Here is a 27799-nt window from a genome sequence, read left to right as displayed (position 1 = left end):
AGTTTTACATAAAGAAAGCAGGAAGATTTATTTGTGTATAGTGGACAATAAGAAAAGCATGCTACTTCTTCCTTTTATTCCCTCACATATCTCTTACCTTTGGTTCCAAAGTCAGGTGATTTTGCAGTCTGGTTTAGCATAGATATCTTTTCTTCTTCAGGATAGATATGGTAATAGATATAACATTAGGGAATTCTGTTAGATCATGCCTTGACTGCACAGGGTTCTTATTTTTAGTTGTTTCATTCAAAAGTGAAAAGCTATTTCTGGTCATCATCTGAACACATAAGGTTTGCATGGCAACTGGATTCAATCCTCTATTGCATGCCTGTTTCTGAATTGGTAACTTATTAGTCCCTAGTGCATTCAACCAAGAAGTGGAATTTATTTACTGTTGGTTTATTTAATTATTTATTCCTGAGGCTTACACTGTTGTGTAGGGTCTTATTTCTTATTTGCTTAATTCTACTTGCATAATGAGACAATCTTATTAAAATTTAAAAATGGAATATTCTTGTAGTTGACACTGGCTGACCAAATTGAGGACGTAAATTTTTCTTTCTTTTACATTTCAGGATGTTCACTTGTATGATAGGGACATGGTTAGTTTCTATTTCAAGTCAAATTTTTCCATAGAACTAACTGTAAAGTATGTATAGTGAGAAGGGAAAAGGGGATTCCCCAGAACTCATAAAAATTATACCATTGCAGATTATTTTTGTTAATTTATTGAAGTTTCTTATTTCACTAAAATTATCTATTTTGTCACAGATATTTTCTCATATAAGTGTTGTTGTTTGACTTTATTCATAGTGTATGATATCATCTAACTTCCATTCCAAAGTTTTTAGATTGTTTTCAGGGTTCCTTTTTCAGCACTATGACTGGTTGACTGTTATAGAAATAAAATGTTTATAATCTGGAAAAAGACTTTAAATTATAAGAAAGAATATTATAGTAAAATTTTTGTTAAAAGCATGGCAGAAATTCTAATTCATATAAACAGCACTTGTTTCAAACTAAATTTACGTAGTTTGGTTGCCATTTTACATTTGCCAGCTGAAGCTGACTCTTCATATGGGAATAGTGTATACATGCAGCTTCTAATGATTTGGTCTGGCAATCTTTAGGTTATGCAATTACAGATGAATTTTCAAACAAAATTTGCATTTGAATTATTTCAAACTTTGTGAAAAAAGAGAGATATGGTAGATCTATAATACAGTATTTGAAATGTGCTACATTCTCCAAAGTTAGCTGCTTAATATTCCTCTCTTCTCTGTACTTACATGTGCTGTGTGCTATCAAGAGATGGAGTTGGTTTCCCTTTTTCTTGTATCTGGATTGAACTTGCTTTGACCATTAAAATGGACAGAAGTGACAATGTTCCTATTCCTTGCATAGCTCATAAGATATCTGGTAGCTTCTGCTAGATGACCATCTATCCTTCTAGAGGAAGAGAGATCATGAAGAGGGAAATCAAGGCTCACAGCCAGCATCAATTGCCAGGCATATGAATGAGGCTTTTCCGGACACCCAGCTCCAGTCAACTTGTAAGCTGCATAAAGCCTCACGCATGACCCAGATAAATCGTGTGCAGCAGAACCCTGCAGGAATTCTTGACCCTCAGAATCATAAAAAATAATATGTAATAGTTTGAAGATTTTGAGGAAGTTTGTCGTAATTTGATGTATGTATTATGAGCATTCACTTTAAATGAGGCTATATTGTCTCTGCAATTCATAAACAGATTATACTCTTTATTTTCTCCTTAGATGAGATAATCAGAAAGAAAATTATAAGTAATCTAATGTATATTTTTTCCTTTTTTCCTGGTAACTATTCATAATATTGTCATTCTTTTAAAATATTTCATATTTCTCTTTTATTTTCTATGTAGGTACATGTTATTCATACAATTTAATTCCCCTGAAGTATATATGCTAGTTCTTCTTCTTTAACTTCTGCTTGCCCTTCTATATAAATGTCGACTCTGCTCCTCAATAATTATTTTCTTAATTCATCCCACTGAATCATTCCCTCCTCTCTCTATACTCTCTTCGTGTTCAGAAAGAGGAGTTATCACACTTTTGTGTTTTGCTTTACATCTCTGCCAACCGTTGCCCAAGCTAAGCAGTTAGTCCTTGTCTCCTTCATATTCTATGTCAAGAATCAGGTGACTATTTGATAAAAATTTTTGGAGAGACTGATTCTCCCCTTTTTTGACAGCCTATGAGTACACAAAGTGTACAAAAGCAATCTACAAATTGTAGGGTCTTCGCTAATATTGGAAGGATAAACAACTCTTATATAAGTAGACAGCATTTTTCAGAATAATTTCACCAATCATTTTGCTACCTGCAGGTAGCAACCTTCTTCTTTCAAATCCCATTGTAATCAAAGGCAAAAAAAAAAAAAGCAAAAAAATACCATTGTAAAAATTAAATAACATGGATAGATTTGTACATATACATAGTATATATCCTCTTCACAAAATTAAAAAGAAAAGGCGAATGACTAAATATTGATCTGCTGCTGTCTCCCCTAGAATTTTTTCTTTGTTAGCCTCATTATTTTCTATTATTGCTCAGTTGCTGGAACAGCAATAAGACTTATTTATAATAGCCACTTTTATTATGTGCAGGTAGGTGATTAATAAGCCAAGTACACATTATTGTCAGTGGGATAGTGTATATGAATGTGATTCTAAACAGAGAAGGAATCATATTGTAATGATGTAATGGTAGTGTTATTGCTTTTATTGTAGTTATTTTTAAATAGGAGTTCCTAAGTTAAAATGTTGCTTTAAAAAAGTTGACAGTCATCTGAATAAAAACAAAATAAAATATTTTAAGGGGCAGATTATGGGTGGATATTTCTAACACTAAAATCTTTTAAATACAGTAATCCTGCTTCCCTGTTGTAAATTTTGGAGACTAAGGGAACAATCTGGGATATGGCTTCATAAATATAGTCTGTACTTACACATGCACATAGGATATTATTCAAGGAGAGAAAATCTCCAGTTCCTAAAATCTGCAGGTATTGAATGTCTATAACCAATTTTTTCTTCTTACCTTGAGTTTATCTTTTACTTACCTATTCTTAGAATTTTACAACCATTTTTATTTTATTTTATTTTTTCTTTACTTATTTAAAAATTTTTTATTGGAGTATAGTTGCTTTACAATGTCGTGTTAGTTCCTGCTGAACAGCAAAGTGAATTAGCTATACGTATACATATATCCCCTCTTTTTTGGATTTCTTTCCCATTTAGGTCACCATAGAGCACTGAGTAGAGTTCCCTGTGCTATACCGTAGGTTCTCATTAGTTATTTATTTATACATAGCGGTGTATATATGTCAGTCCCAATCTTTCAATTCATCCCACCACCCCCTTCCCCCCTTGCTATCCATACATTTGTTCTCTACATCTGTGTCTCTATTTCTGTTTTGCACATTTTCTAGACATTTGATTTTCTATCTGCACAGTGCTTTTGTGGTCTGATATCACGTGGTTTTAATAAGGTTGATTCTTTGGCCACATCTCGACATCTATTATGTCAGACTCTCCTGGGTGAAGCCCAGAAAGTGGTATTTTGAACCAGCCCTCTCAACTGATTACACTTGAAAGTTTCAGCACAATTCTTATCTAGACTCTATAGAGAAAGGGAAATTATCCTATTAGTTCAGCTATCCTTATGTAACAGAAAAATGAAAAGATAGAAGTTGTACTTTTGATAAGGGTAAAGGGGAAAACTGGGTGAGAGTATATTTTATTTTTCAGATTGTAAAGCTGTCATGCAGACATGCTTAGTATTATCAGTGTTTTCTGGTACATTTATGAGGAAGACTTATAGTTTTAAAAGACACTGGATTATTAGTGTATCATCTAAATTAATTCAAAAATTTATATGAAACCTTCCATAACATACTAGAAATTAGGCTTTTCTATTTTTCTTTAATTACTATATTTTTCTATTTACTAACTTATTTCAAAAAAGATGTCCTAAAATTTTCTTGTTGAAGGTTTTTTATTAAGTAATTAAAATTACATTGGCAGTGATATTGCCAAACTTTACATAACTTTATGTTCATTTCTCATATTATTTTACATTTTGGGAATGGCAGCCATTTAATATGTTTTTCAGTATCTGTCCAAAAATACCATCTCTATACAATGTTTTATATACTATCTTATCTGACACTTCTCAAAGGTTCCTTGAATATTACAATCTATAGCCTCTAAATGAAATACTGTTTTCTTCTTACCCAAATAATGTATCAGTCAGCGACCTGACAGTCAAGGCTTATCTGTTGTAGTCAAGGATAACCTAAATGGGAAAATAACTTGAAAATGAATAGATACATATATATGTATAACTGAATCACTTTGCTGTATACCTGAAACTAACACAACATGGTTAATCAACTATAATCCAATATAAAATAAAAATTTAAAAAAAGGATAAAGAAACCAACAAGGAAAAGTTAAGCAACCCAGGATCAGAAATATCCAAATATTTTTCACACCAGTGTCTCTTACTGTCACTTCAGCCTGGATGGTAACAGTGTCTAGAAAGAGCTGTACCAATGGGAGAAAAGCTACTCAGTGGAAGACATGGCCATTGGTAGAGGAGGAGGCCAAGACAGAGGGATGGAGGTAGGGAGATATGACTATTTACCTCCTTCTTCCGTGCCTTATGCCCCCTATTCGTCAAAGCCAATCAGATGCCAGAGGGAAAAATGAGTCTGAATGATTAAGTTCATAGAGGAGAACCTCTCAGGGCACAGAGCAGGTCAGAGAGGAAGATGGATTTGAAGGGGAAAAATCTGTTCTTGTCCTTTGTTTAGACAGAAAAAAAATCAGGTCAACAACTCAGAGGAAATATAAAAATCTCATCTGTCTCTGTATTTTTTGCAAGGGAATATCATCACCAGTAGATTTCAGGTAAGGTAGCAGGAAAAAGTAGATTTTAAATAATTATTACTGCTACAACCTCCACTTCTGTCCTTCGTCTTGAAGGTCTAAGATTATATTCAACAGCCCTTCTACCAGCATTCCAGGTTCCCTTACTCTCATTAGCCTCTTGGTGTGTTGGGGAGTGCTATTTGGTATGCTTTATCGGGACAAGAATAACAAGAGGCAGCCAAGAGAATGCCCAGAATCCTTAGTCTTACTTGCCTCCACTTCTCTCCTTATAATCAAGATCGATCACCTAGGCAAATATTTGGAGGATTTCTCTTCTTAGCTCTTGAACTGAATTGAGAGTGTCTGCTAATTCAATAGCTTCAAAACAGGGGTTGTGTTGATTTGCCATAGTATGATACCACATCTGGAATCACAGCTGTGATTAGCGCCACTGCCTGAATAAATCTGTGATAACCCACAGTTACTCTCCAAGATCCATCCAATTTTTGCACTGGTCCAATAGACAAATTAAACATGGATGTGATAGGAATTATCACTCCAGCATAATTCAGATTTCTTTTTGTACTAACAACTATAATATTCTCAAGTATTCAGTGTTGATTTTGGTCATTATGTTGGTGAGAGAAGGGAAGCAGCTCAACTTGGCCCTGCCTACAAAATTAGCCTTCACTATTCTTGTGAGATTTCTCAGTTGATAAGTATGTATCTCCATTACACATTTTGGAATGAGAAAACTACAGCTTAATTCTACAATCCCACCAAACCCTCTATGACATGTACTGAGACTCAGACTCCATCGGTCACCTGAATTCCATTAACACCACTCTAACTAGAAGACCATAGCATTTTGGTTTCCCAAGAAATAGGAAATCATGTCAATTCAAAGACAGGAGGTCTGAGTATTTTCCTTTCCAGAGGGAAGAGTCACCCTGATATGTGGCCAACATTCCCTGTGGGGGTAGCTTAGACTAAAAGGAGAAATTAGAGTGTACATTTTAGTGTTTGCACTGCAGAGTTCACTCTCAAAAAAACGTGGTCTGACCCTTAAGTGTCGCTGTGTCTCTGAACTGGTTTACTATCCCAGAAAATATGACTGAATATAGGCCAAAAATGTATAAACCAAACATTTTGAAAAAGTATATTCTGGAATGGGCAGAGCTGGTGAATAAATAGCATGACCTCTCTTTCTTCCTTCCCTCTACTCTCTCCCTGGTGCCTCCCTTTGATTAACTTCAAGCAAAAGATAGATGGCAAAAGGAGTAGGAAAAAAAAACCCAGAAAACAGAGCAGCAGGTGCAATGTTAGAAAGAGAAACAGAAAAGTGGAGAAGTATCATCCTACAGAAGAGCCGTGTGGCTGACAGGGTCTTGGTGCTCTGGCAGTGTGTCAGGCCTGAGCCTCAGAGGTGGGAGAGTCGAGCAGGACATTGGGCGACCAGAGACCTCCCAGCCCCATGAATATCAATCGGCAAGAACTCTCCCAGACATCTGCATCTCAATGCTAAGACCCAGCTCCACTCAACAACCAGCAAGCTACAGTGCTGGACACCCTATGCCAAACAACTAGCAAGACAGGCACACAACCCCACCTATTAGCAGAGAGGCACCTAAAATCATACTAATTTCACAGACACCCCAAAACACACCACCGGAAACGGTCCTGCCCACCAGAAAGACAAGATCCAGCCTCATTCACCAGAACATAGGCACCAGTCCCCTCCAACAGGAAGCTTATGCAACCCACTGAACCAAACTTACCCACTGTGGGTAGACACCAAAAACAACGGAAACTAAGAACATGCAGGCTGTGGAAAGGAGACACCAGACACAGTAAGTCAAGCAAAATGAGAAGATAGAGAAATACGCAGCAGATGAAGGAGCAAAGTAAAAACCCACCAGACCAAACAAATGAAGAGGAAATAGGCAGTTTACCTGAAAAAGAATTCAGAGTAATGATAGTAAAGATGATCCAAACTCTTGGAAATAGAATGGAGAAAATACAAAAAACGTTAAACAAGGACATACAAGAACTAAAGAGCACACAAACAATGATGAACAACACAATAAATAAAACTGAAAATTCTCTAGAAGGAATCAATAGCAGACTAACTGAGGCAGAAGAACGGATAAGTGACCTGGAAGATAAAATAATGGAAAAAACTAATGCAGAGCAGAATAAAGAAAAAAGAATGAAAAGAATTGAGGACAGTCGCAGATACCTCTAGGACAATGTTAAACCACCAACATTCGAATTATAGGGGACCCAGAAAAAGAAGAGAAAAAGAAAGGACTGAGAAAATATTTGAAGAGATTATAGTTGAAAACTTCCCTACTATGGGAAAGGAAATAGTCAATCAAGTTCAGGAAGCACAGAGAGTCCCATACAGGATAAATCCAAGGAGAAACACGCCAAGATACATATTAATCAAACTAGCAAAAATTAAATAAAATACTAAAAGCAGCAAGGGAAAAGCAACAAAAAACATACAAGGGAATCCCCATAAGGTTAACAGCTGATCTTTCAGCAGAAACTCTGAAAGCCAGAAGGGAGTGACAGGACATATTTAGAGTGATGAAAGGGAAAAACATACAACCAAGAGTACTCTACCCAGCAAGGATCTCATTCAGATTTGACGGAGAAATCAAAACATTTACAGACAAGCAAAAGCTAAGAGAATTCAGCACCACCAAACGAGCTTTACAACAAATGCTAAAGGAACTTCTCTAGGCAGGAAACACAAGAGAAGGAAAAGACCTACAATAACAAACCCAAAACAATTAAGAAAATGATAATAGGAACATACATACTGATAATTACTTAAATGTAAATGGATTCAATGCTCCAACCAAAAAACACAGACTGGCTGAATGGATACAAAAACAAGACGTGTATTAATGCTGTCTACAGGAGACCCACTTCAGACCTAGGGACACATACAGACTGAAGGTGATGGGATGGAAAAAGATATTCCATGCAAATGGAAATCAAAAGAAAGCTAGAGTAGCAATTCTCATATCAGAAAAAAAATACTTTAAAATAAAGACTATTACAACAGACAAAGAAGGACACTACATAATGATCAAGGGATCAATCCAAGAAGAAGATATAACAATTGTAAATATTTATGCAACCAACACAGGAGCATCTCAATACATAAGGAAATTGCTAACAGCCATAAAAGGGGAAATCGACAGTAACACAATAATAGTAGGGGAATATAACACCCCACTTTCACCAAAGGACGGGTTATCCAAAATGAAAATATAAAAGGAAACACAAGCTTTAAATGACACATTAAAAAAGATAGACTTAATTGATAATTATAGGACACTCCATCCAAAAACAACAGAATACACTTTCTTCTCAAGTGCTCATGGAACATTCTACAGCATAGATCATATCTTGGGTCACAAATCAAGCTTTAGTAAATTTAAGAAAATTGAAATCATGTCAAGTATCTTTTCCGACCACAACGCTATGAGACCAGATTTGTTACTGGAAAAAAAAACTATAAAAAATACAAACACATGGAGGCTAAACAATACACTACTAAATAACCAAGAGATCACTGAAAAAATCAAAGAGGAAATAAAAAAATACCTAGAAACAAATGACAATGAAAACATGATGACCCAAAACCTATGGGACGCAGCAAAAGCAGTTCGAAGAGGGAAGTTTAAAGCAATACAATCCTATCTCAAGAAACAAGAAAAATCTTAAATAAACAACCTAACCTTACACCTAAAGCAATTAGAGAAAGAAGAACAAATAAACCCCAAAGTTAGCAGAAGGAAAGAAATCATACAGATCAGATCAGAAATAAGTTAAAAGGAAAAGAAGGAAACAATAGCAAAGATCAATAAAACTAAAAGCTGGTTCTTTGAGAGGATAAACAAAATTGGTAAACCATTAGCCAGACTCATCAAGAAAAAAAGGGAGAAGACTCAAATCAACAGAATTAGAAATGAAAAAGGAGAAGTAACAACTGACACTGCAGAAATACAAAGGATCATGAGAGATTACTACAAGCAGCTCTATGCCAATAAAATGGGCAACCTGGAAGAAATGGACAAATTCTTAGAAAAGCACAACCTTCCAATATGCCAATAAAATGGACAACCTGGAAGAAATGGACAAATTCTTAGAAAAGCACAACCTTCCGAGACTGAACAGTAAGAAACAGAAAGTATAAACAGACCAATCACAAGCACTGAAATTGAAACTGATTAAAAATCTTCCAGCAAACAAAAGCCTAGGACCAGATGGCTTCACAGGCGAATTCTATCAAACATTTAGAGAAGGGCTAACACCTATCCATCTCAAACTCTTCCAAAGTACAGCAGAGGGAGGAACACTCCCAAACTCATTCTATGAGGCCACCATCACCTGATACCAAAACCAGACAAAGATGTCACAAAAAAAGAAAACTATAGGCCAATATCACTGATGAACATAGATGCAAAAATCCTCAACAAAATACTAGCAAACAGAATCTGACAGCACGTTAGAAGGATCATACACCACGATCAAGTGGGGTTTATCCCAGGAATGCAAGGATTCTTCATATACACAAATCAATCAATGTGATACACCATATTAACAAACTGAAGGATAAAAACCATATGATAATCTCAATAGATGCAGAAAAACTTTTGACAAAATTCAACACACATGTATGATAAAAACCCTCCAGAAAACAGGCATAGAGGGAACTTACCTCAACATAATAAAGGCCATAAATGACAAATCCACAGTCAACATCGTTCTCAATGGTGAAAAACTGAAACCATTTCCACTAAGATCAGGAAGAAGACAAGGATGCCCACTCTCACCACTATTATTCAACATAGTTTTGGACGTTTTAGCCACAGCAATCAGAGAAAAAAAGAAATAAAAGGAATCCAAATCAGAAAAGAAGAAGTTACACTGTCACTGTTTGCAAATGAAATGACACTATACATAGAGAATCCTAAAGATTCTACCAGAAAACTAGTAAAGCTAATCAATGAATTAGGTAAAGTAGCAGGATACAAAATTAATGCACAGAAATCTCTTGCATTCCTATACATGAATGATGAAAAATCTGAAAGAGAAATTAAGGAAACAGTCCCATTTACCATTGCAACAAAAAGAATAAAATACCTAGGAATAAACCTACTGAAGGACACAAAAGACCTGTATGCAGAAAATTATAGGACACCGATGAAAGAAATTAAAGGTGATACAAACAGATGGAGAGATACACCATGCTCTTGGATTGGAAGAGTCAACATTGTGAAAATGACTATACTACCCAAAGCAACCTACAGATTCAATGCAATCCCTATCAAACTACCAATGGCATTTTTCACAGAACTAGAAGAATAAATTTCACAATTTTTATGGAAACACAGAAGACTCCAAATAGCCAAAACACTCTTGAGAAAGAAAAACAGAGCTGGAGGAATCAGGCTCCCTGACTTCAGACTATACTACAAAGTCACAGTAATAAAGACAGTATGGTACTGGCACAAACAAAGAACTACAGATCAATGGAACAGGATAGAAAGCCCAGAGATAAACCCACGCACATATGGTTACCTTATCTTTGATAAAGGAGGCAAGAATATACAATGGAGAAAAGGCAGCCTCTTCAATAAGTGGTGCTGGGAAAACTGCACAGCTACATGTAAAAGAATGAAATTAGAACACTTCCTAACACCATACACAAAAATAAACTCAAAATGGATTAAAGACCTAAGTGTAAGGCCAGACACTATAAAACTCTTAGAGGAAAACATAGGCAGAACACACTATGACATAAATCACAGCAAGATCCTTTTTGACCCACCTCCTAGAGAAATGGAAATAAAAACAAAAATAAACAAATGCGACCTAATGAAACTTGAAGGTTTTGCACAGCAAAGGAAACCCTAAACAAGATGGAAAGACAGCCCTCAGAATGCGAGAAAATATTTGCAAAGGAAGCAACTGACAAAGGATTAATCTCCAAAATATACAAGCAGCGTATGCAGCTCAATAGCAAAAAAACAAACAACCCAATCAAAAAACGTGCAGAAGACCTAAACAGACATTTCTCCAGAGAAGATACACAGATTGCCAACAAACACATGAAAGGATGCTCAACATCACTCACCATTAGAGAAATGCAAATCAAAACTAAAATGAGGTCTCACCTCACACTGGTCAGAATGGCCATCATCAAAAATCTACAAACAATAAATGCTTGAGAGGGTGTGAAGAAAAGAGAACCCTCTTGCACTGTTGGTGGGAATGTAAATTGATACAGCCACTATGTAAAATAGTATGGAGGTTCCTTAAAAAACTCAAAATAGAACTCCCATATGACCCAGCAATCCCACTATTGGGCATATACCCTGAGAAAACCATAATTCAAAAAGATTCATGTACCACAATGTTCGTTGCAGCTCTATTTACAATAGCCAGGACATGGAAGCAACCTAAGTTTCCATCGACAGATGAATGGATAAAGAAAATGTTGCACTTATATAGAATGGAATGTTACTCAGCCATAAAAAGAAATGAAATTGAGTTATTTGCAGTGAGGTGGATGGACCTAGATCTGTCATACAGAGTGAAGTAAGTCAGAAAGAGAAAAACAAATACCGCATGCTAACACATATATATGGAATCTAAAAAAAAAAAAAAAAAATGGTTCTGAAGAACCTAGGGGCAGGACAGTAATGAAGACGCAGACATAGAGAATGGATTTGAGGACACAGGGAGGGGGAAGGGTAAACTGGGACAATGTGAGAGAGTGGCATGTCCATATATACACTACCAAATGTAAAATAGATAGCTAGTGGGAAGCAGCCGCATAGCACAGGGAAATCAGCTGGGTGCTTTGTGACCACCTAGAGGGTGGGAGGCAGACGCAAGAGGGAGGGTATATGGGGATATATGTATATGTATAGCTGATTCACTTTGTTATACAGCAGAAACTAACACAACAGTCTAATGTAATTATACTCCAATAAAGATGTTAAAAAATAATAATAAAAAAACAAGATCGATGGCAAGAAAACACTATTGATACAGACCTTAGAGATTGGCCTCAAGGTATAGCAACCAAAGTAGCTTACATAGACCTGGTGGAACAAAAAGAATAAACATCAGAAAAGCAAGTCAATTATATAGAATTAACTCTTCTCTTAAGTGTGAGATTGGGAATCCACTACAGTTGAAGAAATGGCTTAGATAGACCTTTATACTTCACAGAACCACTAATCATAAGCTCCAAATAAGTGAGAAAATGTTTTAGTCAAATTACTAGCAAATTTTTGAAACATCTGGGAGCATGTCCATTTTTTTCTTTAGAGTCGTGCAGATTGAATAATATTATGTGATAATAATCTGTTAGTAAGAGTAATAATACTATATGCAATTGAGAATAAAATAATAGGTGTTCCATGCACAACTAAAATCTGTGCATAACAATGCATTTAATTATAAAAAATTTCCACAAGATCGCTACTGATTTCACTGACATTTTATATTTCACTACTTAGAATTTACATCATTTGTAGTAAGCACATGTTCTCAGTACCATCTTAGTTAAAAAAAAAAAAAAATACAGGCACTGCCATTCTTTTATTTTTGAATAGAACCTAGTGGTACAATGACTTTATCAAAATTGATCCACTGTCCTAATTCAGAAACTGTCTCTATTTTTTACAGATATCTCAGTTATGCTCTTTGTTCCATATATTTTAACAAACGTTTATCAGCACATTATAAAATCAGTCTAAGCTACTATCCCAGATATTAATAATTCCTCATAATTTATAACGTGAGAAGTTGCTGATCCCATCTAGGTAATCTGGCATGCAAAATTTTATAAAATATGTTTGAGTGTAATCTAATATAGAAATATAGATTCACATCTTCTACTAGAGCTGCTGTCTGTGGGAGTGATTATGAAAGAAAGAGGCATGAAGTGAAACAAGAATGGATCTGGCATACACAATGATTCATGACATGACTCAAAAGTAGGAGGAAACTTATAAATCATTCCCTTTCTTTCTAAAAGTAAGTGTTAGCAGATTTTTATTGATGCATTTAAAAGTTCTCCATGTGACAACATCATTATAAAACTTAGAAGCAATATTCCTACAGGTGAAACAGGGGAAACTCCAAAATAACTTTGACTGTGTTTGGCTGAACAATCCCAACTGAATGATTATTCTGGATACTTTGAGTCTTTTGAAGCTATACGGCTTTAGAGTTCCATAAACTGGAAAAATGGAGTCCACTGAGGACATTGCTGAGCTCCTGAACTAAGGTGTCCCTTAAATAACATTCCTGGGACATTTCTAATTGCAGTGTTGAGGTCACTTCTGAAAGCACTTAGATTTGTTCTTGTCAGTGGAGTGGCCCTGACTTTTCTACTAGAATTGCTTATAGATTCACGGAATCACCTCTTCATATAAATCTGTGGCTTAAAACCTGTTTTCAGACATTTTCAAAAGAAAAAAATCATCTATCACAGTTATATAAAATACATATGAATTTCTAATATTTCTTCATCTAAAAGTACATCTGTCTATGTTTAAAAGTAAATCTTTATCTTCCTGGTTGACAAGGGAACTTTGAAAACTCTTATAATACACCTTCCTATTATCCATATTGCTCTAAGCTCAAAAGAGCACCTACCATTCTCAATAAACATCTGTCATCTCTGTGATCAAAGACGATGTTCCTGTGGTACCCATTTTTTTTTTTCCCCCCAGAGGGTAAGAAGTGGAAGGAGAGAGTGAGGCAACTAACTTTGCTTTCAAGGATGTGAAATCATACCTCACATACTTTCAAGGAAGTTGCATACCTCACTTTTGCTCAGTTCCATTGGCCTGAATTTAATCACATGGCTACATGTAGTTGCAAGGGAGGCTGGAAGGTGTCATCACCAGCTTGAAAGCAATATGCCCTGCTAAAAATCAAAGTGGAAAGAAAGAGAGAAAGGAAGAGAGAATGGATATTTGGAAACACTAAGAAATTTCTCATACATTGTGTATATGTTGACAATAGGTTACTATTAATCTTTAAATTCTACCTAAAAATAAACATATTCATGGCCTTGCGTGGAAATTTATTTTACACTTTATTGAAATACATTAAATTATTAGATACAACTATAAACCCTCATAATTTTATAAACAAATAAGTCTATTTTAAAGGAGTTTTGAATTAAATCATGAACTACATATTCCTCAACTCTGTGACAAAAATTATATGCTAATTGATCTATTCTTTTAATATATATATATATATATAATCTTCTGTTATGTCTCTACATGATGGTTAAAGTCATTGAAGAAAGGAAATATTCTAACACATTTTCCTACAATTTCAACTTAAATTTCATACAATAATGGATTTTAATTCATTTGGGATACTATCCCGGGGAATACAGATCATAAAATATAAAAATCATACTTGTTATAGTATCTATTTTACCAACAGAAAAACTTACAGCCCAGATCTCATACATATAATTATAGTAAGATCCTAGTAAATAAAATGTCTTTGGGATGTAGCTTTAAAATTCCTATTGATCATCTGTGTGAAGATTCAGTGAGACATGGAAAATGGACCCAGAAAAAGTGCTTGAAGCTCATCCTGAGGATGTTATTCCTGAGAGAAAGCATTGCCCATATTATACTACAGTGATAGCACTGACAGAAGAGAGGTGGTTTAAGACATAATAGCATAAATAAAATATTTGAAGCTAACTTTAAAAACTTTTAGGATTGGCCCTTAGAATATGCATGTGGCAACCTCCTGCAACTCTATTGCAAGACACAGAGAATATCAGATTGAAATGGATAATGTATTGAATCTACAGGGACTCACTGGATCATTTACTTTTCATGTTAGATACATGTTTTTCACTTTTCCACAGACTTCCCAGAACAACTGGAGCAATTTGGACTTCAAGTTATGTGAGACCAGAGCACAGACTTGGGAATCAAGAGATAAGAATTCTGGTTCTCTTTCTTTCACTTAGTAATTGTAACCCTGAAAATCACTTCAGTTCTTGGGTTTAACAAAAACATTGAATGCTTTGGACAAGATTATCTCCAAGGGCCATTCTAGCTCTAATAGCCTGTGATTATAACTGTCTCATCTCCACATTCCAGCATTCCTTTCTGGCCAAAATTCTTTGCTTGCCTCAATTTTTCTACCTCCTCTTTTACAGCGTTTCTTTGGATATTTTATTTTGTGAACCAGAGGAAAAATACACTGTTTCTACCAATGGATTTTACTAAACAAAGGATACAACTAATTACATTTTCTTTGTATAGGAAGGGTGAATTTTTCATAGGAATGTATTTCATATCACTCCAGAAAGCAGGTGTTATAATGTGACAAATCACTGCTTTCTTCTCCATTCAATACATTGTCTTTTTTAAAATATCATCAACAACTTCTTTATGACCCTAGTTAATACTTATTTTACCATTCTATTCTTCACTTTGACTCCTTTTTTATGTTATTTTTCTTTTTGTTGAGGTTGGACTACATTTTACTAAAATAAGGGTGGAGTGTTCAAAATAATTAGTTGTAAACACTATCCTTATACTCCTTTTTAAAATTTTTACTCAAAAAGAAAAATCAGTTAATCAATGGATTGTCACATGTAGATTGACTTTTTTTAACTTTTTATTTTATATTGGAGTATAGTTGATTAACAGTGTTGTGTTAGTTTCAGGTGTACAGCAAAGTGATTCAGTTATACATATACATGTATCTATTCGTTTTCAAATTCTTTTCCTGTTTAGGTTGTTTCATAATATTGAGCAGAGTTCCCTATGCTATACAGTAGGTCCTTGTTGGTTATCCATTTTATTTATTTATTAATAGATCTTTATTGGTGTATAATTGCTTTACAATACTGTGTTAGTTTCTGTTGTACAACAAAGTGAATCAGCCATATGCATACATATGTTCCCATATCCCCTCCCTCTTACGTCTCCCTCCCACCCTTCCTATCCCACCCCTCTAGGTGCTCAGAAAGCACCAAGCTGATCTCCCTGTGCTGTGCGGCTGCTTCCCACTAGCTATCTATTTTACTTTCGGTAGTGTATATATGTCGATGCTGCTTTCACTTCACCTCAGCTTCCCTGTCCCACCCGGTGTCCTCAAGTCCATTCTCTAGGTCTACATCTTTATTCCCGCCCTGCAACTAGGTTCATCAGTACCTTTTCTATTTTAGATTCCATACATATGCGTTAGCATATGGTATTTGTTTTTCTCTTTCTGACTTACTTCACTCTGTATGACAGACTCTAGGTCCATCCACCTCACTACAAATAACTCAATTTCGTTTCTTTTTACGGCTCAGTAATATTCCATTGTATATATGTGCCACATCTTCTTTATCCATTCATCTGTCGATGGACATTTAGGTTCCTTCCATGTCCTGGCTATTGTAAATAGTGCTGCAATGAATATTGTGGTACGTGTCTCTTTCTGAATTATGGTTTTCTCAGGGTATATGCCAAGTAGTCAAATCTAAACTCCCAATCTATCCCTCCCCCACCACCCTTCCCCCCTGGTAACCATAAATTCATTCTCTAAGTCTGTGAGTCTGTTTCTGTTTTGTAAATAAGTTCATTTGTATCGTTTTTTTTTTTTAGATTCCGCATATAAACTTTTTTATATGCGGAACTTTTAAACTTTGCATTACATTCGAGTAACATTGTACTTGTCAGCTTCAGCCAATCTGTTGCTTTGCCTGCCATTTATCTGGGGCTCACTTACTTTGCATTTCTTAACCTAAGAGAGGTAGGCCAAGCACTTTTCCCCTCATCAGTTGGCAGGTGAATATATACATAAGATTACCCCATGCTACCCCTGCTCTGTGCTCCCTCAGTACAACCTACCGCCTTTCTTTCCCAGCCTTTCTTCTCAATACACATTTATGCTACTTCTAAAGGTGTGAGATTAAAAACAAATCCACATTTCCTTCTAATCTAGCATAATCCTATGTAAAACAAAACTGTCCTTTATTTGAGTGCCACTATTATACCAGTGAAAACAAAGATAGTTATAAATGACTGATTTCTATTTCAGAGTTTCTTTCTTTTGAAACAAGATGTAGTAAAATGATGTTGTGAGAAAAGAACAAACTACTGGGCAAGCTCCCCACCAGTTCCTAGAGTTAAAATTTACTCCTATTTCTAAAATGTTATGTATCATTACACTCAATATTTGTATTACATTTTCTCAGATTAAGTTTTATAAGGATTCTGTAGGGTCACAGACTTCGAATTTTTGGGAGGAGAGATAGGTTATGTTTTCCAAGTTCAGATTTTAAACTTTTATTTTATCCTTGTAGGTTGCTAATGAACTAAATTAAAAACAGAAATAATTATTAGTCCTGACAGGAAAATTTTCTGTGCTGTCCACATCAAGCAGTCATTGGATATAGTCTCCCCCCGGAAGGCAGCATGACCAAGAATGAGATGTCTCTCTTTAGCGGAGGAAAATTCCTGGAAAGCTCTACAGCTACAGGCACTCAGGCTGGAGCACTGTCGCATCTGGGGGAGTAAGTTCAGGTAATTACTGAAGGGGCATCTAGAGAGTGGGTCACAGTGTCAATGACAGCCCCCTTTGCACTGCTTGGAAACATTTTTTAAATAAAAACTTCTAGAAGAAGCAACTACAGGATTCTGATGGGCTTTTTTTCCTGGGGGAAATTTTGACGTGGGAATTTGGTGGGACAAACTACAGCATCTGTCATGATAGCTGGTCTTGAGGCCACAGTCAAAACTAGACTTTTTCTTACTTATCTTTACTATCCATTTTAGATTCCCCTCATTTTCAGCTAGCACCTCTGGGGTCTGGGTGGCTTATCTAGTGCAATGACCTCAAACTCTCATCTCTGAGGGGTGTTAGTCACTGGCCACTATGCCATTCTTAAGCCATGACCACTGAACTTGTCTATTTATCATGAAAAGCAGGCAAAGGGTATTAAGAGGTGCCCAAGTGATGACCTAGAAGAAAACTGATTCCTCCCTGACCCACCCATTTATTATGCAACAGCAACTATACCTCTTGATTATCAGGGGTCTGGTTTTAAAAGGTTCAGATATAAATTTCAGCAACATTTCTGGTTTGACTCAAGTGTTGTGATTTCTCAGCAAAGGCACTTAGTATAGTTAAGGGAAAAAATGAGTACATTCAGGTTTCATTTTTGCTAGATATTAAGCTGAAAACAAATCTAAGATAATAAAACTAGCACCAAAATAAAAATTAGTGCTTTTAATGAAGAACATATACATGTAGGGGAGCAGAATTTGCCACCCCAAAATACATCTCTTTGGCATATTACTTTTTTAAGCTGGTTATTTTCTAAGAAACAGCAGACCTGGGAGAAACTCTGCAAATCAAGTGGGAATGATCCTTTTGTAAGAACCACTTACATTTATAAGAGAAATCTCCATTTGCAAGAGTGTATTCCTCTCTGTAACAGGAAGAGGAGGATGACCAAATCTCTAGAAACTCTTATCAATGGAGAAGGCAGTGAATTAAATCTGCATTAACAACCTTACTCTTTTTTACTGTGTTTTTCCTGGCAACCTCCCATAACTGACTCTCTCCACCCTAAATATCCTTTTTTAGTCTTTAGCTGAAACAAATATGTAAAGTGAAGTCTTCAGCCATTTTGGCAAGTTACTCAGTTTTCCTGGATCTCTCCCATGTATACAGGCTATTAAACTTTTGTTTGATTTTTTTTTTTCTGTTAATCTGTCTCATGTCAAATTAATCCTAGACCAGCCAGAAGAACCTAAAAAGGTATAGAAAAATTTCTTCCTCCCTGACACACAAAAACAAGTCATGATTATTAATGAAGCAGTAAGAACGTAAAGGTGTTAGTGCAGCTTTAAAAAAGATAGAGGGTGGGGAACAGATGGAGGAAAGAGAAATGTTAGACAGCAGAAGAGCCCTCAGCAAGAATGAAAACTGACTACTGGATGAAATGGAAAAACAAACATATTTATTCATCTCATATATTGTTTTAGGCATTTGGCAATGACGTTTTTCCTTTGTGTCTAGAAAGATATATTTTGAGTATCAAGCTATGGCTAATTTCCCTGTGTGCTAGGAACAAAGTTGTTGCAGATGTTTTGTCTTTTGCCTCCTCAGTGCTATTGTCTAATGTTTAAAATGATCTGAATCCTTATAAGGCAGAGTAGCCCAGCAAGAGTTTTGATTTCCGTCTAGCCATCGAGCAAGATTCACAAATTTTCTAGTGTATAATTCCACAAATGGACAGTAGGCATACTTCTAAAATCATTGGCAGGAGAAAGAAATCTTCTGTTTTAAAAGAGGTAAAAGAAAATTCTCCATTATATTATGTATGCCCAGGAGTGGGATTGCTGCATCATATGGTAGTTCGATTTATAATTTTTTGAGGAACCTCCATACTGTTTTCCAGAGGGGCTGCACCAATTTACATTCCCACCAACAGTGTAGGAGGGTTCCTTTTTCTCCATATCCACATCCTCATTAACATTTATTATTTGTCGTCTTTTTGACAATAGCCATTCTGACAGGTGTGAGGTGATATCTCATTGTAGTTTTGATTTGCATTTCCCTAACTCTTAGAGATGTTGAGCATCTTCTCATGTGCCTGTTAGCCATGTGTATGTCTTCTTTGGAAAAAATGTCTATTCAGGTCTTCTGCCCATTTTTAAAATTGTTTTTTTGATCCTGAGTTGTTTGAGCTCTTTATATATTGGGGATATTAACTCCTTATCACATGTATCATTTGCAAATATCTTCACCCAGTCAGTAGATTTCCCCATTTTATGATTTCTTTCACTGTGCAAAAGCTTTTAAGTTTGCATATTTTATTAGGCAACAACATTTAAAATTTTTTACTGGAAGGTACATAAAAAGTAACCATAAGAATAATTTACTAGGACAGTGAGGGAAAAACTACTTTGGTTGCAGAAATCCTGCTGTATCATCATGAGGCGGGAGGTAGATACCCCACCCTCACCCCCCCAGGCCAAGGGAAAGCACTTAGAGATTCCTTCCCTGTGGACCGATACTCCAAGATGAGAATAGCAGGACAATTGGGAGAGGAGGCTGGATCCTGCCCAGATAGAAGACAGGAGACCACATATTCCTCATTCTTGAAATCAAAGAGACCTCCCCGACTACACAGGCTCTGCAGAAAGGCTCCATGGAGGTCAAAAAAAAAGAGAGGGCACTACCCCATAGTAAGTGATGTCAACCTACCCATAGGCCTCTTCGGTGGAATCCATTCTTGGCTGAGAGATGCGTGTGCACACATGGGAGGATCCTGAGATATATCAAATATGGACTCTGAACCAGGCAAATCAAAATGATTGGCCAAAGAAAACCCAGAAGAAATGCTCCCTATAAGTGATTCAAACTACCATGAGGGTGCAACTCTCTCTCTTAGTCCGCCCGTGTGTCTATACACACGTACTGTATTCTTTTCCTCCTAATAAACACTTCACTTGTTTCACTACTTTCCATCTTTGTGGGAATTCTTTTCTGCAAAGACGAAGGGCCAGGCCCTTGTCACTGACCACTGGTCTAGTGACTAGGTTTCGGTACTCTCACCATCATGACCTGACCTCAGTCTCTGGCCAGGAACCAAAACCCTGCTTCAAGCCACTGCAGGCCAAGGCCACCAGAGATCCATCACACCAACCAGCTACAGTTGAAACAAAATACCCTGAAACCAAAAATGTGGTACAGGGAATAGCTGATGTTAGGCGTTGGGTAAGAGAGTTTGGAGTTCTTGTTTAGTGTGAATGGTTCATGTAATAAAAGCATTGTATCTTCTAAATGGAGTACCCAAAGCCTATATGCACAAATTACATTAAATTGCAGATTATAATACAAGTATTTACTATTGCAGTGCACCATTGGTGAGGTAAAGTTTACTGTACAGCTGAGTGAATACTGTCCAGCAACATTCAGCATTACAAAGCCAACCAAATGGAAAAGAGATTGTTATGAAGTTCATGACATCTTTTCATTGGTTATATATTCATAATTTGCATAAAATCAAAAGCAAGTTTAAACTTTGAAATGAAGGGAAAAAAGACAGTATTTTACTTTTTAGTATTTAGATTCTTTAAATAGGAACTGTATTATACCCATAGCCAATATAATCTCAGAGCTAGTGTTAAGCATGTAAATACAGGTTGATAAATATTGAGTATTATAAAGTTTGCATGAATCTACAGGGTTTTAAGGCCAGCACTCCCAGTGTCACCCCTGTCTGTTGAGAGTCCCATCTTGCTGGGCATGCGATGCTACCAACTTTGTCCTCGTTTCATGTAGCTTCCTTTCATTCAGTGAATACATTTTTAATGCAACTCTTTCCTAGACTGAAGTTTAATTTTTTATCTATTTGGACTTTGATCACTTCATCCATTACTTGCTGTTTTAACTGATGTCATTTAAGTTTTATTTTTTCTCATTTTCTGCTTTGTGGGCTAAAAACTTACTATTCTCCAAAATAATCATATCCTTTTTCAGAGTAGCAATCCCAGACATTTTCTGAAGAGCCATCTGCTGCATTTCGGTGATCACATCTTTGTAGGTGACATCCTTGTTGTCATATATGATCCACTCGAATGAAGGTGCGTTTCTGCTTGCTGAATAGTAAACACACTAAGGTATGGGTGTCAAAGAAGAGCTTCTTCCTCCCAGAAGTGACAGCTCTCCTTTTGTGCTCTAGTGCAGTGACTGACAGAGGAATTAGCTGTCTTGGAGGAAGCAAGAGCTGCAGCTGCCACCGCCACCACCAGGAAGCTGCATAGACAGCACCAGACAGGACAGGCACAATTTAGGCCACCACTTGCCTCTATTTTCTGGGGGCATTCGCTGGGTGTCCCTGCCTAGCTACAGGGTTCCCAGTCTTCAAGTCCTAATAGTCTTTTGGGGCTAGTAATGCAGATCCAAGTGATGACCATTGAGACATGGTGGTACTAAAAGCCTGATTGGACTGGATGTTTAGAGAACAGGAAGCAAACAAGCCTCTCACAGAGTTTGGTTCTAAATTGAAACTGAGCATTTGCCCAGAAGATAAAAAGTCCCAGGGAGTTTTTTGGTTTTGTTTTGCAGTAAGGCATATTACAGTGTGCCTGTATAGGGGAATGATATAACTGAAGGGGAAATTCATTATTCAGTAGGGAAAGGAGATACTTTCAAGAGCAAAATCTGTAAGTACATCAGAGAGTTGGGATCCAGGTCAGGACTGGAGGGTTGGACTTGGGAATGGGCAAGGCCGGCTTATGTATTGTAAAGGGGATCGGCAAGGTGGGGAATGTGGGTTCCAATGTTGTTTTATTTTTTAAATCTTGAATCTTTGTTTTTTGTTGCTGGTACTCCTTAAGTGTCTGACAGTTCTTGGATTTGTGTTCAAATTATTAGGAGATGACTGTATTAATTGCAAAAGGTATTTTAAGTGTATTTCATTGGAAGGAAAGGCTGCCTGCTGGCTATCTAGGGATGTGGGTGGAATGTAGACTGGAGGTCTCACTGACTAGGGTGTTGACAGAGAAGAGTAAGCAGTCTGCCTCTCCACTATGCCTTTACAGTATGAAAGGGAGAGCGCACCACACTCATCTTCATTTTGGGCAAAATTCCCAGCATATTGTTCACTATCTTTGGATATGATATTCTCAGTTTCCGTTTTGGCCAAATCTACTACTTCTCCAAACAGAGGAAGTAGGGAGAAGAATTCTGACACACCCGATCTTCCATCAGCGAATTCTTCTCAGGCCAATGTGATGTTAACACTGCTGTGTGATAAAACCTCTCCACTTTAGTCTCAGAATTGAGACTTCCCCACAAAGCCTTTACCTTGAAAACTTTTTCTCTAATTGTCAACATTTAGCCTCATAAATCTGCTTTATCTTGTTGTAAATGTAAAGAAGAGTTATAAGTTTGAGTAGAGACTTACTTATAAGGTTGCTGACTCACCATTTTCTCTTTTAAAATTTTGCAATAGCTTCCTAGCCTTTCTTTTTTTTTTTTTAACCCTTCCCCCTGAATGTATTTCAAAAGTGGTTGCTTTCATTTGTGTTTTGTTTCAGGACTCACTTCAAATTCAATGAGTCATTTACTGTGTTTTTTTTTTTTTAGAGCATGTTATAAGAAAGTTATTATTGATATTTGCCTAGACTATAAGGTATAATATAAAAATACCTTTAGTATTTTCATGAATTTTTGCAATTAAAACAAATGTGTTCTGGGTTTTGATTTTTTTAAATATATTCTGAAAAGCATAGTTGATTCTTCTTATATTTTCTCTTTTTATGTGTCGAAGAATTTCTAAGAAAATTTTTCCAAATGAAGCAGTTCTTTTCCTACATTCCCAACAAATGCTAAATATGGTAACTGTCTCTAGTGTCAGTAGAAGTTTTGCTTGTGTAAACTGCCAAATCAGGTCCCGTGGGTGGAATTTGACAGCTGTATAATGCCATACTGCAAATTTCTCAACAGCTGAGCACAGGAAGTAATTCCATTTGAAGATTTGAAAGTTCAGGAGAAATTTAGTTGAGTAGAAGGAAATTTCACGAATTGGAACATACATAGGATTTTGAAACTGTTTTTGTTTTTTCCTTTGAAAAGTATCAATGACCACAAATGGTTAAGACCTCAATTTTACATTGCTAAGCATATACTGTTCTGCTTCTTTGTCTAATCTTCCAGTTTAGGGACTGAAATAATTCATGGTTTCAATAATAATTTTAAAACCTTTTATGGTCATAAATTGATTACCTAAGAAAATACTTTTTATTTTGTATATTAATGTAGAATTTAATATCTTGGAAAGAACACAAAGATAATAAATACATTTTGATGTTAGAATTAAAGCTTCCATGAATGACCCTGTTTTCAAATGAACTCTTGCAAATGAAATACTCAATTCGTTCTCTGGTACTGCTGAAATCAATTACATTGTTCTTTCATTCTTTTGTTAATTATTAAGTATAAGCTATCTGTCCAGCAATAGTTTAAAAACTAGTAGTCAACCATAATAGATAAGATTTCTGCTCTAGGATTTTAGTCTACTTCAGTCTGTTGAAATAAATTTTCAAAATAATATGTAATAGGAACTGTTACATAGGGACACTGTACAGGATTATTAAAAATCAGATAAACCCAGATTAAAATGGTAGCATTACCACTTACACACATAATAAGTTTAGCTATTCAATAATATTATCTTTAAAATTAAAAAGAGATAATGCTTTCTTGTGCTTAACAAATAATAAGTATTCAATAAATTTTATCTATTATTTTAGCATTAGCATCAGCTATAATTGTCCACAGTTATATGCTATGAGAGTGCAAAAAAGGTATCCCTATGATTATCTTGGAAAGCTTCAAAAATTCAGTTTTATTTTCCTAGACATTAAAAGAGTAATAAAAATTTTCTAACCATTCAAGGGTATAGATTTTCCAAAAGTTGAAATAGCCCAAGAAAGGTCTTAGTGGTTTTTAAGGAATTATATGTGTGTACGACTGGATGAAAGGGTGTCCAGCAAAAAGATAGAAAAGTTAGCTTGGATTCAGATAAATGAAATAATTTATGTGACATAATCACTAATACAGGAAACTTAAGATCCCCTAATTGGAATAAGGAAGATCCTGAACTTCTACCTAGTACATTGGTCTTGAGAGACTACTGAAAATCTTGACCAACTCTGCAACTTTCCTAGATCTCTTAGCTTAAAAAGTTTTATTTTAAAAAGAGATAGGGCTTAAAAAGAACAATAATAAAAAGAATTATATATCTTATAGGAAAATAATAAAATTTTGATACTCAAATTTAAAAAACAGATACAAAAACATTCCTACATCTATATCTGGGTGAGATAAACAATAAAAAGGAGAAGTTTTAGGTAAGTGATCATTCCAAAGATTTGGAGGAAAGTGAGCTTCTCATCAATTTTTTTGGGGGGAAGAGTATTATATAGACCTAAGTTGATGAGGTTTGGAAAAGAAAAAGAAATGTTTGGTGGCCATTTGGTAGAAACAGATGGTGATCTTTCTTTGGCATATAATTAACTTCTGAAGAGTAATATTCAACCTCGAGGGACAATGAGGCAGTTTTGAACTCCACCTTTTAGTACAGCTCGAGGCAGCTATTGGTGATGTGTCATTTCTCAGATGTAAGAGAACTTTTGTTACACTTTAATTCATACTGAACTCTTCCAGACAAAATTAACCATGCCCCTCTAATGTTTCTGTGTTTCTTCAGAATTTCTGAGGTCTGTGTTAGCTCTCAAATGACCTTGTTTAATTTATGAGTGAATTGTGCAGAGTGGTTCACAGGCACAGGAATTTAATATTGTAATAATTGTATTAAAAGGATTTTTTATTATGTAGTTTCAGCTAAAGGCATGGTTATCCACACACTCCGGAGCAAGTGTCATTTTCAGCTGCCCTAGGAATGGGGTGTTCTGGTTACACATCTTATGGCTAGAGGGATGCTAAGCCCTGCCATACCTTCCCAATCCACCAGGTACTTAACATTGACACTGAACAAAACTTGGCATGTCCCAGAAATACACCAGGTGCCCCACAGACCCTTTTAACAATAAGAGATAGTGAAACCACTCAGTTTATAAAGGCAGAAAAGCTATCAGAGGGAAAAAAAAATCATTACTTTCTTTCAGCTTAAATTTTTCTTGAAGAAAATATTGTTTTAAAGAAACCGTCTTTGTGCAGAGGGCCACAAACTTGGAACTTTCTACTACCAGCACTCCAATGTGAGCTTTCTTCAGCCCATAGTTTTCTTCTTCAAATGTTGTTTTGTTATGTCACAGGCTTATGACATATAAAACAGGCTTGTGTTCTTGTAAAATTCACAGGCTGTAGACTGTAGAGGACTACTGTAAATAAGCAGAGAATCATTTATGTCTCTGAAAGGGCAGAGTATTGCTTTAGTAGATCGGTATGTTACCTGAACCAAGGTCACACCTAATTGTGAGAAAATCGTTAACTATGGGATTTTGATCTGGACCATAGCAATTAATGTATACATATACCATCTATTGATCTATTGATCTATATATATATTATATATATTTCATATATATCTCATGTTCTTTCACAAGACACAAAGTACAGAAATGTATGGGGATCACAATAATCTTTACCATACTAGCTATATAAAATACTTGTGATAGGATTTAAATGGTGCTGCCAGATGGACTACAAGAAAGGACCAGCCTTATCTTTCAGCTATTTTAAAATTTGGCCTTTACAAATCTTCCAACTCTTTCTTGAAACCTCTTGATACAAAGGTGACAACTACTATAGATGCTGATAGCCTCTGCATATATATAGAAAATCTCCTTTAATAGGTTCTGTCCTCAGATGTTTATGAGGGATGTATCATGGAAACAATGAATTTGTTTTTTATCAGCACAGTTCAGAAAACTAAGTTATTTATTAAGCAGAAGAATAACTTAAGGACATAGTTAATTATCTGGAACATTTTACTTAAATACAAGGGGCATCTATTACACAGTCAGATAATTGAAGGGACTCATGAGATTCCACAGGGTATACTCATGTAAGGTTTTAATAAAGAAAAAGAATGTGGTATAGCAAGAGAAATAAAGCAAAGACAAATATCAGAAAAGCCCTGTTGAGTTACCAGGGCCCATTCTCAACTACACAGGATGCATTCTGTCTTCCAACTATCAAGACAAATGCTTGATGCCTTGTTTTAAAGGCAATCACAGTCCTATACACAGGGAGGGGTCTCTTAGTCCCATCTGGTCACATAGCTAACATCAGCCTTCATGACCATGCTTAATAGCAGTAACCAAGAGATCATAATGGAAACCATGTAAAAACTATGAATGTGTATATTTTCTACAAATAACGTTGACAAGCTGGTTCAGCCTGTCCTCTGATCTCTCAGACCTCAGTATAGGATTATATTAATCATTATTTAGTTTGTTTCAATCACATTTGACCAAGGTCAGCACCATGGCTTTAGGCATCCCCTGAGATAAACTCCAGGTTGCCACAGAGCAGCTGATATTAACCCTATACCTACAGAAAGGAAAACCAATATATGTGACATTTTCATACAACAAAGGCAAAAACAAGATTTATAAAAGGAATAAAAGTTTCAAAAGGCAAAACCACAAGCAGTTTGGAAACAGTGAATTTTGAACATTTAGGAAGGTGGGAGATGATAAGTTATCACTTAGTAGAGGAGTCAGCCTGAGCATTTTATTCTTAATTAGGCTGACCAAGGGTACAAAAAAGAAATAATTTCAGTTGTTTACAAATTCTGCCTATAACATTGATGTACAGAGATGTTGCTGGAGATATACACCAGGTACTTTGCTAAAAGTTTCATCATAGGCTAGATCTATACCAATTTCCTTATCAAAAGTTCTTAATCAGATCTGGGGGAGAGAGAGAGAGATCGAGAGGAGAGAGGGTATATTTTACATCGTGGGATGCAGTTTTAGACAGAGCCCAGAATGCTCAAACATGGCTCCGTTTTAGACACTGACTATACCGACATGATTTTGTAATCTAAATTACATCCTTGTTGTAATAACTATGATATATTTCAGAACATCAACCAAATTAGTATAAAAAGTTGTTACAAACTGCTAATTGAATTTGTGAGGATTTTTGATGTAAAGAAATCTAGAGTTGCTATCATAAACTGTTTCCCCAGTCAACTACTATATCTTAATTTTATATCCAACATAGGTTATGAGCTTCAGCAAAGCAAATAGTTTGATTTTGAAATATCTCTCCTGTCTCTTTATTTAACATAATAGACATAAATAAGAAACATATTTTGGG

At 35.8% G+C, this 27799-nt stretch overlaps 1 pseudogene; it reads right to left on the bottom strand.

Annotated features, from left to right (window-relative positions):
- Positions 1 to 21180: 21180 nt before the first annotated feature.
- LOC133093017 (mitochondrial calcium uniporter regulator 1-like) lies at positions 21181 to 21918 on the bottom strand (annotated as a pseudogene).
- Between the last annotated feature and the right edge of the window lie 5881 nt (positions 21919 to 27799).

Source organism: Eubalaena glacialis, chromosome 6, assembly GCF_028564815.1.
Source record: "Eubalaena glacialis isolate mEubGla1 chromosome 6, mEubGla1.1.hap2.+ XY, whole genome shotgun sequence".
Classification (NCBI taxonomy): domain Eukaryota; kingdom Metazoa; phylum Chordata; class Mammalia; order Artiodactyla; family Balaenidae; genus Eubalaena; species Eubalaena glacialis.
Note: the sequence above shows the minus strand (reverse complement) of the source record. Positions and strands in the feature narration are given on the sequence as shown.